This window comes from Populus nigra, chromosome 1 (assembly GCF_951802175.1).
Source record: "Populus nigra chromosome 1, ddPopNigr1.1, whole genome shotgun sequence".
Classification (NCBI taxonomy): domain Eukaryota; kingdom Viridiplantae; phylum Streptophyta; class Magnoliopsida; order Malpighiales; family Salicaceae; genus Populus; species Populus nigra.
In genome coordinates this window covers 25722171-25736958 of record NC_084852.1, presented here as the reverse complement: position 1 = coordinate 25736958, position 14788 = coordinate 25722171, and positions in this window count along the sequence as shown.

The following is a 14788-nucleotide window of genomic DNA, read 5'->3' as shown; positions in this document are numbered from 1 at the left end:
GAAATTGGAAAATGTATATTCTATACAATCGTTCTTTACAGAGATTGGAAGTTTATTAATGTACAAAAATCTATTATATTTTTTACGATACACGTTTAAAGGCAAGAATAAAGTTTTACCCTTAAATCAGGGGATTCCTATAATTTCTCTACTGATACTATAATTTCTCAATGACAGCTCACGCCAACAGAAACTTCAAGCTTTCGATTGTAAAAAGAATGAAAATACTCTTCCACGGTGAGGGTGTTGTATAGAGGTTCACTCCCAGACTTGGTAAGTTCTTCGATGATGTGGGATAGCAGAAGGTAACGATGGACAGCCTCTCCTTTGATTTGTTTGCTACTGCTCTGTGATCTGGTGCTCTGTATACCCCATTGCTTATTATCTGCATGATTTATAGCAACTAAATACTTATAAGCTTCTGTTCCAGTTTCATCAAAACACGTTATATCTTTTTGATGCTGTCAGGTGAAATATGACAGATCCTTACCTCAGTAATATGTCCCGTGTTTACAACAATAGCACCATGTATTGGTTCAACAAAGACCCAACTACCATCCTTCAGAACCTGCAATCCCTGTGTGTTTCCCCCCTGAAGCTAGAGAGTGATTCCAGAGTTATCAGCATGTGGAGTTAACCCCGTAACTTGCTCTGGCTGAGGACAAGGAGGGTAGCAATTCATCCTTATGTGATAAATAGTCCTTCTTGATAAGCCTCGCAAAGCTCTTGACCGTCAATTCCAAATCCCATGGCCATGAACCTTGTTGAGTCAACTACAACTTGCCTTATATCTTGAGAATACATGTCCAGATATTCCCTAAAAGACAAAATGTGGACTGTTTTGAATTAGGACATCATTAGAATGTGTTAAGCTATAGCTTAATTATGTAGTAAGATAGCTAGCAAATTAGTGCTAACATAGTACCTGAATTTCTTGTAAAACCATTTAATTAGTTGGCATAATTGATGGGATTTAAGTGGGAGATGAGTTGTAATTGGTGGAGTATGAGTGGAGGATGAGTTGTTAGGCATATATTCCTCCTAAATTTATGACCATTATACCCTCACTATTGCCTATAAATAGGCAATGCATTCAAGCTTATATGCACACCAAGATAGAGAAGAGAAGAGGAGAGTGAAGAGAGAGTAATCCCACAAAATTGTGAGGTATTTGTGAGAGAGTAAGTGGGGTGTTTTCTCCTAATAATAGAGAGATTCTTAGTTGTTCTCCTATTATTTGAGAGAGGTTGTAATTCCCACATTACTTAGTAAAATCCTTCTATATTTTCCTGTGGACGTAGCCCAATTGGGTGAACCACGTAAATTCTTGTGTCTCATTTCTCATTTTATCTTATTCCTTGCCTTTTGTCTTGTCGGGTTTGCATGCCAGTATCCTAACAGTGGTATCAGAGCCTTCTTGGTTGGTGTTATTAATACACAAAAGTTATTCGAGTATACGGTTACTATTCACCTATACGGCACTATTCACCCATACGGTACTGTTCACATAAGTTACTGTTGGCGTATATAGAAAGTCAGTGCGGTGATTAAATACAGTCTAGGAAGTTCTGTCTAAGGAGATTGGGTTTTAAGCGGGACCGTTTGTGACCCCTCCAATCTTTACTGGGAACTTACTTAGTGAAGTATTATTCACACGATACTATTTCTATATACGTTACAATTCTGTGAAATGGTGATAGTTGAATAGATCACGGTGAATAAAATGGCAGCAAAGTACGAGATTGAAAGGTTCAATGGGAGCAATTTCTCACTCTAGAAAATGAGAATCAAGGCAATCTTAAGGAAAGACAATTGCTTGGCAGCAATTGGGGATCGACCTGCGGAGATCACTGATAACGCAAAATGGAATAAGATGGATGGCAATGCTATTGCTAACATACATTTAGCATTAGCCAATGAAGTATTATCAAGTGTGGCGGAGAAGAAAACAGCTAAGGAGATATGGGAGACTCTAACAAAGCTATATGAGTCCAAGTCTTTACACAATAAGATTTTCTTAAAGCGGAGACTTTATACCCTTCAAATGGCAGAAACCACGGCAGTGACTGACCACATCAACACAATAAGGACTCTATTTTCACAACTCACTACGTTGGGTCAACAAATAGAGGAAAGTGAACGTGCAGAGCTTCTACTTCAAAGTCTTCCAGATTCGTATGATCAGCTCATTATCAACTTGACTAATAATATCCTCACAGACTATTTAGTCTTTGATGATGTTGCAGCCGCCATCTTGGAAGAAGAAAATAGACGCAAAAATAAAGAAGACATAAATAGTTCAAACCAAGCAGAGGCATTATTGGTGTCAAGAGGGAGATCAACGGAGCGTGGCTCCAGTGGGAGTCAAAGGCAAGGGAGGTCCTAATCAAGAAGTAAGAAGACTGTGAAATGCTACAACTGTGGCAAAAAAGGGCACTTCAAAAAGGATTGTTGGTTTAAAAAGGATATAGAGAATACTGCAGAGTCATCAAAACCTCAAGGATGTGTTGCAAGCACCTCAGAAGATGGAGAGGTTTTATATAGTGAAGCAGCGACGATCTCTACAAATAGAGAAGAGCTCATTGAGGTATGGCTAATGGATTCAGGAGCAATATGGCATATGACTCCTATTCGAGATTGGTTCCATACATATGAACCCATCTCTGAAGGCTCAGTGTTCATGGGTGATAATCATGCTTTAGAGATTGTTAGCATTGGCATCATCAAATTGAAGATGTATGATGACTTAATTCGTACTATTTCAGGAGTGCGACATGTGAAAGACTTGAAGAAGAATCTTTTGTCTGTAGGACAATTTGATAGTCTTGGCTGTAAGATCCGAACAGACAATGGAATAATAAAAATTATCAAAGGAGCATTGGTGGTTTTAAAGGCAAGAAAGTCAGTTGCAAACATGTTTGTATTAATGGGAGAAACACATCATGGGGCAGAAGCGTCAATCGCATCAGCCAGTCCTGCAGAAGAGAAGACGATGATGTGGCATAAAAAACTAGGCCACATGTCAGAGAAAGGTTTAAAGGTTCTCTCTAATCAGAAGTTACTCCCTGGGCTTACAAAGGTTACTTTACCTTTTTGTGAGCACTGCGTTACAAGTAAACAGCACAGGTTGAAGTTTGGCACATCAACAACTAAGAGCAAATGCATCTTAGACCTGATTCACTCAGATGTTTGGCAAGCACCGGTTGTATCCTTGGGAGGAGCAAGATACTTTGTATCATTCATAAATGACTTCTCTAGGAGATGTTGGGTGTATCCAATTAGAAGGAAATCAGACGTGCTTGCAGTCTTTAAAACTTTCAAAGCGCGGGTGGAACTTGAATCTGAAAAGAAGATCAAGTGTTTGAGAACTGACAATGGAGGAGAATATACCAGTGATGAATTTGATAACTTCTGTCAACATGAAGGTATCAAAAGGCAGTTCACAATGGCATACACTCCACAACAAAATGGAGTGGCAGAGCGGATGAACAGAACTCTGTTAGAAAGAATAAGAGCAATGTTGAAGGCTGTAGGTCTAGAAAAGTCATTCTGGGCAGAAGCAGTCAATACCGCCTGTTATGTGATAAATCGATCTCCGTCAACTACAATTGAGCTGAAGACATCAATGGAGATGTGGACTGGAAAACCAGCGGATTATTCTCGATTGCATATATTTGGAAGTCCTATGTACGTGATGTACAATACACAAGAAGTTAGCAAGCTGGATTCAAAATCCAGAAAATATGCATTCTTGGGATATGCTGATGGAGTGAAGGGGTATCGCTTGTGGGATCCCACTGCCCACAAAGTAGTCATCAGTAGAGATGTCATATTTGCAGAAGGTAAAATGCAAATGGAAGAACATAATAGCATTCTAAAGGAGACTACATCAGTCCAAATTGAAAATACTCATAATCATACTTCTTTTAAAGCTACACCAGAGCATGAAGAGCAAGAACAAATAGAGTCTGAAACTCCTGAAGTTCGGCAGTCGACTCGTGAAAAAAGACTACCGGCTTGGCACTCAGAATATGTTATTGAGAGCAATATTGCATACTGTCTTCTAACAGAGGATGGAGAGCCTTCAACTTTCCATGAGGCTATCAAAAGCACAGATGTATCTATGTGGATGACAGCAATGCAAGAGGAGATTGAAGCTCTACACAAGAATAACACTTGGGATCTTGTTACGCTACCACAAGGAAGAAAGGCCATTGGCAACAAATGGGTTTACAAGATAAAACGTGATGGCAATGATCAAGTGGAGCGGTATCGTGCAAGATTGGTGGTGAAAGGATATGCTCAGAAAGAAGGAATAGACTTCAATGAGATATTTTCTCCGGTGGTATGACTTACTACAATCAGAGTAGTCTTGGCAATGTGTGCTATATTTGATCGTCACTTAGAGCAGTTAGATGTGAAAATTGCATTTCTTCATGAAGAACTTGAAGAAGAAATTTATATGCTCCAACCAGAGGGTTTTGCTGAAACAGGCAAGGAGAACTTGGTTTGCAGGTTGAACAAATCTCTATACGGTCTCAAACAGGCGTCGAGGTGTTGGTACAAGAGATTTAATTCCTTCATAATTAGCCTTGGGTACAACAGACTCAGTTCAGACCATTGTACGTATTACAAGAGGTTTGAAGAGAATGATGTTTTCATCATTCTGTTGTTGTACGTGGATGACATGTTGGTGATAGGCCCCAACAAAGATCGAGTCCAAGAATTGAAGGCACAGTTGGCTAGGGAGTTTGATATGAAGGACTTGGGATGGGACCAGCAAACAAGATTCTAGGGATGCAAATTCACCGAGACAGAAGTAAGAGGAAGATCTGGCTTTCTTAGAAGAATTATTTGAAGAAGATCTTGCGACGCTTCAACATGCAAGATTGTAAGCCAATTTCCACCCCACTTCCTGTTAACTTCAAATTATCCTCAAGTATGTCTCCTAGCAATGAAGCAGAGAGGATGGAGATGTCTCGAGCACCGTATGCATCAGCAGTAGGAAGTTTAATGTTTGCCATGATATGTACAAGACCAGACATTACACAAGCAGTGGGAGCAACTAGTCGATACATGACAAATCCTGGTAGAGAGCATTGGAATACTATTAAGAGGATCTTGAGATACATCAAGGGTACCTCAGATGCCGCATTATGTTATGGAGGATCAGAATTTACTATCAGAGGTTATGTTGACTCAGATTTTGCTGGTGACCTTGAGAAAAGAAAACCACTACAGGCTATGTGTTCATTATTGCAGGAGGAGCTGTGAGCTGGGTCTCTAAACTTCAGACTGTTATAGCATTATCCACAACAGAAGCTGAGTACATGGCAGCTACACAAGCTTGTAAAGAAACAATATGGATGAAGAAACTTATGGAGGAGCGCCACAAACAAGAGAAGATTTTTTTGTATTGTGATAGTCAAAGTGCCTTGTATATTGCAAGAAATCCAGCATTTCATTCAAGAACAAAACACATAGATGTTCAATATCACTTTGTTCGCGAAGTGATGGAAGATGGAAGTGTGGATTTTCAAAAGGTTCACACAAAGAAAAACCCAGCAGATGCTTTGACTAAACCGGTCAACACTGATAAGTATATATGGTGTAGATCCTCTTATGGCCTAGCAGAAACGTAAGCAGCATGAAGATGGCAAGTATAGAAAGGATAGAAGAAGAATCACAGATAATCAAATGTGAAGACTTGATTAAATCATCAAAGTCTTCAAGTGGGAGAATGTAAAGCCATTTAATTAGTTGGCATAATTGATGGGATTTAAGTGGGAGATGAGTTGTAATTGGTGGAGTATGAGTGGAGGATGAGTTGGTATAATTGGTGGAGTATGAGTGGAGGATGAGTTGTTAGGCATATATTCCTCCTAAATTTATGACCATTATACCCTCACTATTGCCTATAAATAGGCAATGCATTCAAGCTTATATGCACACCAAGATAGAGAAGAGAAGAGGAGAGTGAAGAGAAAGTAATCCCACAAAATTGTGAGGTATTTGTGAGAGAGTAAGTGAGGTGTTTTCTCCTAATAATAGAGAGATTCTTAGTTGTTCTCCTATTATTTGAGAGAGGTTGTAATTCCCACATTACTTAGTAAAATCCTTCTATACTTTCCTGTGGACGTAGCCCAATTGGGTGAACCACGTAAATTCTTATGTCTCATTTCTCATTTTATCTTATTCCTTGCCTTTTATCTTGTCGGGTTTGCATGCCAGTATCCTAACATTTCTGAGGTTTTTCATGCCAGAATTCAAGCTTTCTGTCTTGGATAGGAAGAGCTTTGAGGAAAATCATGTCATTCCAATCAAGCTTTTGTTCTTCAGAGATAACATATGCTTGGCCATAGCCTTCAAGACATCCTGGTTTCTGTTTCCACCGTTTCTTCCCTGTTAAAGGAAGTTCAAAGACTTCTAGTACTTGCTTCCTTGTATTTCTTGCTAGTTCATCTGAAACACCATGGTTTAGTAACTGCAAAATTCCTTTCTTTTTCAACCTTTTTCCATAAATAAAAGAGTAAAAGCAGAGCTTTATACTATTCTTCGAAAAAGAAAAGAAAAGGCAGAGCTGAACAGTTAGGAGATAATCAAAGAGGATATCCCACCTTCTAGCAATCAAATTTAAATGGTCTCTTCAATAATCTTAACTCAAACAAGATTCAGCAATTAATAATTGCTTGAATGGTTGAAACAAGCATGGAGAGAACAACATCAAAAGCTATGATTAATGGGATGATAAATAGTATATGTTACCTGAAATATGCCGGTGTCTTTGCACGCAGCATGTAGTCGTTTGACTTTATATTTTTCCTACGCATTAGCTAGGATTTGATTTTAGATAAAATAGAAGCTTAAGAACTCTAACTGATGAGTAACATAAAATTAATAAGTTAATTCTATTAGTTTTCCTTTTCCTTTTCTTTTTGTTATTCTTTTATAAATATAAGTACATGCACATTTGAATCGTTCTCTCTAGTTAATATAGTTGATGAATAATATTTGATATCTGTAAATGGTCACATCTTATAAATTTAGAAACTCTCTGATACTTAAATAAATATCATTTCAGAAAAAATGCAATTATTTTTTTAGATAATAGTTCTAAGAATAGATATGCAACAAGGAGTGGAGAAAAAAGAGAACTTGCCTTTGAGATATACCATGATCTCTTTTATAGCACACAAGACTTATCTCTTTCCGAAAGAATGGGTTAAAGTGTTAGCAAAAAAGCTCTAACTCATCATGATAAAAAAATCTCTGACTCGTCATGGAGTAAAATATTTTTGACTCATGGTCTAATTATGGATTCTAAAAATTTTCAGAGTTAAAAAGAGTAGGGTTCTAGAAATGATGAGTCTAACAGCTCGCTAAATCAATATATATCTAGGCTCAATGCTCAAAGATAGTGGGTTGAGCAACTCGTCAAACCTATATATATCTAAACTTAGTGCTTGAACCTAATGATGTTAGGTTATTATTTTATCTTTAGTTACTCTTTTAGAAAAGAAAATGCATGTAAAAACAAAAAAATGTTGATCCATCCATAATATAATTTTATATAATTAAATAAATCTTAAATATATTTCTATTTTTAGTTGTGTTTATTACCATATCTGATTTTTCAATGTGTCCTTATATAAAAGGTTCCATAAAATAATTTGTGTCATTGTTTAAGTAGGTGTTTGAGAATATGGTAGTAGTTTCTTTTCAAAATGTTTTTTCCTTGTAAATGTATTAAAATATTATATTTTTTATTTTTGATATCAATACATCAAAACAATTCAAAAACACTAAAAAATATAATTTAAAATAAAAAAATCAATTTTTCATGAAAAAATAGGTTCATCCACGGCACTAAATAGACACTTAATTCAGCAATATGTCCATGCCCATTGTCTAACTTGTTTATATTTACTTTTAATTTTTTTTAATTTCTTTTCTTTTCTCTTCTTTTCTTTTTCGTAATGGATCGCCTCCATCATCAAATCTTTTTAGATGCAAGGGAGTTTTTCATAGGTCCATTTCACGAGTACTCTTTTTTTTTTTCTCGAACTTTTTTTTAGCTACACACCCGTTCTTCATATCTTTCGAGCAATAATGAAGTTATAAAGTTTCCATTTAGTGTGTGTGTGTGTGTATATATATATATATATATATATTATCAGGATATCTTTTCCACCTTTCAAGACAACAATGCCTTCCTTGACATTCAATTAATTTTGAATTAAAATTTTTTTAAAATTCCTATAATATTAAGGGTATGTTTATTTTGCATAAAATATTTTATCAAAAAATATTTTTTAGATTTTTTTATGTTTGTTTTTTATAAAATAATTTATAAAAAAATATAAAAATAGATCAATATAAAATATTTTATAATTAATCTTTTTATTTATTAAAAAATATTTTCAACCTTCAAACAAAAATATTAACAAGGGTTTAAGAATCAAAGGAAGATTAAAGCACAACTGTTTTTTTTTTTTTGGTTCGTTAACATATATTTTACTTTGAAAGAAAATCATGTGTCCTTTGAAAATATTACTCTAATCTTTGTGAGAAAAAGAAGCATCTCTACTTTTAACTAAAAATATAACTTATTATTATTTTCGTTTAATTTTTATAATTATACATAAATTTAACCTTTGATATATATATATATATATATATATATATATATATTACATTCCTTTATTTGTTGTTTTATATTTTAAAATCACAAAACTTTAGTCAAACAACTTGTCCAAGATTCGAGTAACAAATTGAACTGGTTGACCCGAATCAATCTAAAACAATGTCATTTTAAGATTTTTTTAAAGATAAAATGAGATTTTTGAAAAAATAAATCTCAAATTAGGTTTTGATCTGGTTGAATGGATCATACCAAATCAATTCTCATCCAATTTAATTTAAAACTCAATCTATCAGAGAGTCACCAAGTTAACATGCCAAAAGAGGCCTAGTTTAATAATATTACCACCATCTCAAAATCATCATCACGACCATCTCATTATTATCACCATCTTCTCCATCATTATTATCTTGATGCTGCCATTATTATCATTAAAAAATATTTTGCATGTAAAATACTTTTTATTTTTATGCAAAACAAATTAACCCTAAAAAATAGAGACAAGGATATTAACAAGGGTTTAAGAATCAAAGGAAGATTAAAGCACAACTGTTTTTTTTTTTTTAACATATACTTTACTTTGAAAGAAAATCAAGCATACTTTGAAAATTATAGAGTACTCTAAAAGGCGTGGGGGAAAGTACTATAGCTTCCCCCACGCCTTCTATGCATTAGTGATTGAAAGGTTTTTTTTTTGTTTTTAAATTTTTTTTGCTTGTTTTTTTATTTATTTATTGTTTTTTATGCTTTTATGGGTTTTTTTTTTGCTTTTTTCTTTGTGTTTTTTTTTCTTTTAATGAATTTTTTTTGTTTAATTTAGTTTGGTAATGTGAAAAAAAAAATTTATTTAGTTATTAGACTTGCATGACACGGATCTCAGGTTTGACAGGTTAACCTAATTTGACGAGTTAACCCGAAATGTTTTTTTTTTGCTTTTTTCCTTTTTCATCAATTTTTTTTGTATAGTTTAGTTTGTTAATTTTTTTTCATTTAACCCGTCAATTTTTTTTTCTATTTAATTATTAAACTTTCTTGACACAAATCCCGGGTTTGACGGGTTAACTCAGTTGATTCAGATTTTTTTTCTTTTTCTTCATTACTAACAGGCTTATGTTTTTTGTTTGTTTTTGTTTTTTTGTTTTTAATTAATTTTTTTCATTTAATTTAGGTTATTAATGTTCAAATTGTTTTCTATTTAGTTATCAAATTTTCATAACATAGATTTTAGGTTTGACAGGTAACCTGGTTTGCCGGGTTAGCTTAGTTAATTATGGATAACCCGTCAAATTTTTTTTTTATTTAGTTATCAAACTTTCACGACACGAATCCAAGGTTTGACGGGTTAACCTGGTTTCAAAGGTTAACCCAATTAATTCAGATTTTTTTTCTTTTTCTTCATTAGTTTTTTTCTTTCTATTGGTTTTTTTCTTTTTAATTAATTTATTTAATTATCACACTTTTATGACATGACATTGCAGCTAGACCCACATCAAAGACTATTGGGTCTGGTATTACAACTAGACCTACTGAGTTATGTAAGTTTAATGTTATTATTAATATTATAAATATTATTTTTAGGTCAGGCGTTCCAGCCAAATCCAAGATTCTTGTATATAGCTTTGCAAAAAAAACCTAACACTTTTAGATCTTAGCTTTTTCTTGGTATTTTTTATACAAAAAAAATTAACTCGCAGCATCGCGCGGGTCATGTAACTAGTATTACTCTAATCTTTGTGAGAAAGAGAAACATCTCTACTTTTAACTAAAAACACAACCTATTATTTTTTTTATTTTTTAATTAAAAGCATAAATTTAACATTTGATATATATATATATATATATATATATATATATATATATATATATATATATATATATATATATTACATTCCTTAATTATTGTTTTATATTTTAAAATCACAAAAATTTAGTCAAACAACTTGTCCAAGATTTCGGTGACAAAGTAAACAAGTTAACCCGAGTTAATCTAAAACAATACCATTTCAAGATTTGTTTTTAAAGTTAAAATAATGATTTTTGAAAAGAAAAAAAGAGATCTCAAATCAAGTTTTGATTTGGTCGAATGGATCATATCAAATCAACTCTCACTCAATTTAATTTAAAACTCAACCTGAGCCAGTGACCATGTCAGAGAGTCACCAAGTTAATCTGCCAAGAAAGGCCTGGTTTAATAATATTGATTTGAGTATTTATAAGCATACACAACCATTAATTTTATCCAACACTATTTTTTAAAAAAATAATAATGCTTGAGTTACCATTAATTTTATCCAACATTATTTTTTTAAAAAATAACGATGCTCGAGCTATAATTAGTGTCATCTTATAAGTTATGGCTTGATCCATCAATTAATAAGCAATGACATCAAATTAGTCATGTCAATGATTCCTAAAAATCAAATTTTTTTTTATTCTTTGCAACTCTCACAAGTTGTTTGAACCTAAAATTAAATTCAATTTTAAAGGTTAAATTAATTTTTATATTTGGGATATTTTTGATGGTATTGATTTGAATTCCACTTGGAATTCAAATCATAAAAAATAGGCAAAAACAAATTAGAAATTCAAATCATAAAAAATAGGCAAAAACAAATTAGAAAGGAGATCCTTTGATTTACTGCAACAATTCCAAATTGAATTGAATTTAAACTGCAACAATATTATTTTTTTAAATGATATTATTTTTATATTTTTATAAAATAAAAAAGAACTGGGTTGACTCCACCTAACATGTTCAGGACTTGTCCCAGGTCAGTCTTGGGTTAGATTTGAAAACTATGCAATAGATAATTTTTAAAACCCATGACACAAGTTAATTGGTCCGAAAGCAAAATGCTTGGAGAAAACAAGAAGTCTAATCATTAGCAAATCAAATGTCAAATGATGAAATAGAGAAAAAATCAATTACATAAAAAGATTTCAAATTAAAAAAATAGCAATTAAAAGAATAAGAGTAAAAATTAAAATTAAAAATAAATTAGAGGTCAAGAACAATTTTTTTGATTGAAAGGTTAAATTAAAAACGAAAAATCAAAAGAATAAGAATCATATTAGAAAAAACAAAACACCACAAACATGGATCGGGGGATAAAATTAAAAATCACAAAAACCTTGACAAAAGGGCCAAGAAAAAATAGAAATTAAAAGAAAAATGACTAAATTGAAAAAATTATATATGACAAATTAGAATTGAGGATTATATTAAAAATAAATAAAATTTAACAAAAGAACTAATGACAAAAACTAAAAAAAAAAAAAACTGAAGTTAAAATATTAAAAACAAAAAGGATTAAACTTTTTAGGTAGGAGAAAAAAAAAATTGACCCGCCTGAAATCATCCAACAATCATTGACACATATTGCATTAAAAAGAAGAAAACATAGCAAGGCATCAAACAACACAATAAAATGGCATTTATTTTTATTTTTTTTGCCACATGAATGCAATGCACGTGCTACTCAACATATATGGATGCCTCCAACACGTCAATAATTTCTTAAAATCAAATAATATTTAATTGATAAAAAAGATATAAATACCTTGATTACCCTAATAGTTAAAAAAGGAAAAAAAAACAATGGAAAAGGACCTAAAGGCACATAGCCCTATGGTTTAAATTCAGAAAGGTATATTTGTTAATTTATTGTACATCAACAAATGAAAAGGCTTATATACCACTCTCTTCCAGGTTTATAAGTTTTTTATTTTGATGGTAATTATATTATTTTACAGTGAAAAAAATATAGAAAACACAATTTTATATCTGAACAAGTTTTTAATAACTAATGCACTATATAAAACTACTATAATACCTAAATTTTATTTTAATATTTGTACCCATAAAAATTGTTCAGTCAAATATTTTTATTAAAATATTGACGTGATAGTTAACTCTTCATTAAGTGTGTCTAGGTTGATATTATTTTATTTTTCATTTTTTAAATATAATGTTATATGGAGTACTTATACATTATATTTTTTTATTTGTTTTTTATTTAATACTTATATTGATAAATTTTATTCATTTAAATATTTTTATAAGCTTCAGTTACAAATCAATTTATATATCAGTTATCTTTAATACAATACAAGGACTCATATGGTCAAAATAATCATCATATATTTTGCTATTTTGAATGTTTTTGATTTCCTGTCAAGAAACAAAAATAACAGAAAATTTAAAAAATAATAATAAAAGTAATTAAGTAGGTGAATCTATATTTTTCCTACACCTTAGTTAGGGTTTGATTTTAGATAAAATAGAAGCTTAAGAACTCTAACTAATGAGTAACATTAAATTAATAAGTTAATTGTATTAGTTTTCTTTTTCCTATTTTTTTTATAAATGATAAGTAATGCCACAAATAAAACAGAGGGTAAATAATTTTATCTATATTATCGAGGTTCATATAAATCCAATAGACTTGAGGAGCAAGTTGATATCTTAGATAATGAGTTAATCTCTTTATTCTAATAATCTGAACTGTTTTTCCTAGTCAAGGTGGCTGATGAGTAATACCTAATATCTGCCAAAGATCTCATCTTGTTAATTTTGGAACTCTCCGATACTTAAATGAATATCGTTTTAGAGAAAATGCAATTATCTTTTAGAAAAGAGTTCTAAGAATAGATATGCAACAAGGAGTGGAAAAAAAAGAGAACTTGCCTTTGAAACATATCCTGATCTCTTTTATAGCTTATGAGATTTATCTCTTTTTCAAAAGAACAGGTTAAAGTGTTAATATCTCTAACTTATCAGGGGGTAAAATATCTCTAATTCATAGTCTAATCATGGAACCTAAGAATCTTCTGAGTTAAAAAGAGCATGGGCTTGAAATTATAGGTCTGGCAGTTTACTAAACCAACATATATTTGAGCTAGGGACTCGGCCAAACCTGAAAATAATGTGTTGGGTAGCTCACTAGACCTATATATGTCTAGTGTTTGAACCTGATGGTGTTAGGTTATTACTATATCTCTAATTACTCTTTTAGAAAAGATGATATATGTAAAAACAAAAACAAAAATATTGATCCATCAATTATATAATAGAAAAAATCTTAAATATATCTCTATTTTTAGTTGTGTTTATTACAATATCTGATTTTTCAATGTGTCCTTATATAGATATAACAGGTTCCATAAAACGATTCATGCCACCACTTAGGAGGTATTTGAGAGTGTAATAACAGTTATTTTTTAAAGTATTTTTGACTTAGAAATATATCAAAATATTAATATTTTTTATTTTTTAAAATTTATTTTTGACATTAATATATTAAATAGATCCAAAAATATTTAAAAAATAAATTTTTTTAAAAAATAAATTTCCATAAAAAATAGATTAAACCATAACCCTAAACAGTCACTTAATTCAGCAACGTGTCCATATGTCCACGCCCATTGTCTAACTTGTTTATATTTACTTTTTAATTTTTTTTTTTTGTAATGAATCGCCTAAAATCATCAAATCATTCTAGACGCAAGGGATTTTTTCACATGTTCATTTCACGAGTACTCTTTTCTTTTTCTAACTTATTTTTAGCTACACATCCCTTCTTGGGACTTATTTGAGATTATCATAATAGTTGTGATTTAAAGTGTTTTTTTTACTTAGAAATACATTAAAATAATATTTTTTTTATTTTTTGAAAAATTATTTTTGAGATCAACACATCAAAACGATCTGAAAACATAAAAAAAATTTTAGTAAAAAAAAATTAAAATTTAAAAACACAGTTTCAACCGCGTTTTCAAATAGTCTCTTCATATCTTACAAGCAATAATGAAGTATTGAAGTTTCCATTTAGTGAAAAAAAATAACTATTAATTATCAAGATATTTTTTTTCCATCTTTCAAGACAACAATGCCTTCCTTGATATTTGATTAATTTTGAATTAAAATCTTTTCAAAATTCTTATAATGTTAAGGGTATGTTTATTTTATATAAAATATTTTACAAAAAATATATTTTAAATTTTTTTATGTTTGTTTCCTGGAAAATAGTTTATAGAAAAATATAAAAATTAGTCAATATATAATATTTTACAAACAACTTTTTAATTTAATTCATTTACTGAAAAATATTTTCAACTCATGAATTTTCATAACATATTTTGTGAAAA